The 2,145-nt window shown below is 35.6% G+C and overlaps 1 protein-coding gene across 1 annotated transcript in view; it reads left to right on the top strand.

Moving 5' to 3' along the window:
• Positions 1–287: 287 nt before the first annotated feature.
• LOC117115926 overlaps positions 288–2,145 on the top strand; it is a gene marked incomplete at its 3' end in the record, with an annotated part of 31,414 nt that continues 29,556 nt past the window's right edge. The window contains exon 1 of the mRNA XM_033259812.1: positions 288–430. The remainder of the gene's footprint in view (positions 431–2,145) is intronic.

The following is a 2,145-nucleotide window of genomic DNA, read 5'->3' on the forward strand; positions in this document are numbered from 1 at the left end:
TTCCATACCATTTCAAAAATCCTAAGAATGAATGAAAAGTTAACAAAAAAATCACAAGATCCCAAGGTGTCAATAAAAATCCCAATATCAATAGTGGTCACACTGGTGTTGAGTTGCACCAATGATGACTCTGATCATGCGTACAAGTTGACGAAATGATGAATACTGTTTTAATAATAAAAAACCTTTTAATAATCTTTCTTTGATATTAAATAGCTATGAAATAAACAGTTAGAAACTATAGAGGGCGTGCTACCGCGTTTGATATCCCCAGTGTTTGTCGTAAAAAAAATCCGGAAAGCGCGCATAACCCAAGAGGAAAGCAAAGCACGTCGGTCTTGCACAATGGCATTGCACGATCTACAATGTTATTAGTCTAAGGGCCTACGAATGAAGCAGGATTAGCTTAAAAAAGTTATCTTCAGAAAGAGTACGTGAGTGTTTTGTATTAATTTTAGAGACAGACACGCATCCTTCTCTAGTGAGTAGGCATTTGTTAACTGATTAATCTTTACTGTTCCATAATATTAATAATAGGCCTTCGTATGCACTTTTGTACTCCACCCTAACCTTAATCTCAACTCCAGCATTGCTATCTTAGTTAAGGTTAGGGAGGGTGGAGTACCAAAGTGCATTAGCACAGTTCTAGTCATTTCAGATCTCAGTAGTTCATTTCACAGAAAAATAATCACCAAACACTAAAACAAAGGTATGGCATTTAGCCACGCATATTGGAAAAACCAAATGCTAAAAATAGTCATGAAATTGATATTTGGAAAAAACCAAATGCTAAAAATAGATTACGGTCGGTGAATACTTGAAAAACAGATCAAACCAACAATAGGCCTACAATTATGCCTTTTTCACGAATCGGTAGACATCTTGAAGTGATGACAAACATTGCGAATCAGCGGTGCGTAACCAACAGAAATAAGATAAGCTTTTGGGCGGATTTTTTGACAGCATGTTATTTAAAAAATCATAACTCTATAACGGGGCGTCGTATCCAAAAAAATGTTCAGCAAAATGTTCTTAAAAGACTAGTCTACACCACTATATGATTGAAAAAAAAATTGAAAATTTTTTTTGACCTCTGAAATCAAGATTGAAAAAGAAAAGCCTATCTTAGTAGTGTATTAAAATAGGCCAATGCATTACAGTGCAGTAGCATAGGACTTTGGTGTTGTTACTGTTCCAAGTAGCGATAATATACATATTTCTTTTATTACAAAGTACAAGTTATGGCGCTAATGCACTTTAGTACTGTAACACTTCTATCTTCAAAAATTGTCTTTTTACCTACTGTGCGCTCCTAACAATATCTTACGATTCTTTTTCATCCAGTTCTCTCACTAATTACACCACTTTTTCGCATTTTATTACTAAAAACAACGTTCTTTCCCAGCGATTCATGACGGTAGCGACTCGCGACGTTTGTTTATAAATAATTAATTGCCAGATTGTTATCCAATTTTAAGGACAGCTCTGTTCGTTGCCAGGTTTGATTTTTTCCCCCATTTTGTTAAAAGAGGTGCGTTTTCATAAATTGTTATTTGTATTTTTTATCTGTATTGTTTATATCGTTGTTCTGGTACAGCGCAATATTAATAATGACATATTACATTTAGGGACAACAGCTATTATTTCGTCGGGGAAATCTGACCCCTCGTCGGGGCATCGCTCTCCCCCCCCCCACCCGAGGCCCTAGGCGGCCCCAGACCTTCAAATAATGGGTCGTGGCAGCGAAAATGTCACGGGTCTCGTGGCCGCTCTTGGCGGCCCTGTTGACGGTAATTAGTATGACCGAATTTGAGCAAACAATAATTATCACACATAGCACCTTTATTACATTTAGACCCAAAACTTATTACAATTAGAACCTTTATTACATTTAGACCCAAAAGGATTTCACATAGGACCTTTATTACATTTAGATCCAAAACTTATTACAATTAGAACCTTCATTACATTTAGACCCTAAAATTATTACACATAGGAACTGTATTACATTTAGACCCAAAAATTATTACAATCAATCAACCATTTGTCAATCATGGCCATTATTACACTGCATTTAGGACATTTAGTCCCAAAAATTCTTAGAACCTTTATTATATTTAGACACAAAAATTATTACACATAGGA

The sequence above is a fragment of the Anneissia japonica genome, unplaced genomic scaffold (assembly GCF_011630105.1).
Source record: "Anneissia japonica isolate Jap-2015-1 unplaced genomic scaffold, ASM1163010v1 scaffold287591_len41410_cov117, whole genome shotgun sequence".
NCBI lineage: Eukaryota > Metazoa > Echinodermata > Crinoidea > Comatulida > Comatulidae > Anneissia > Anneissia japonica.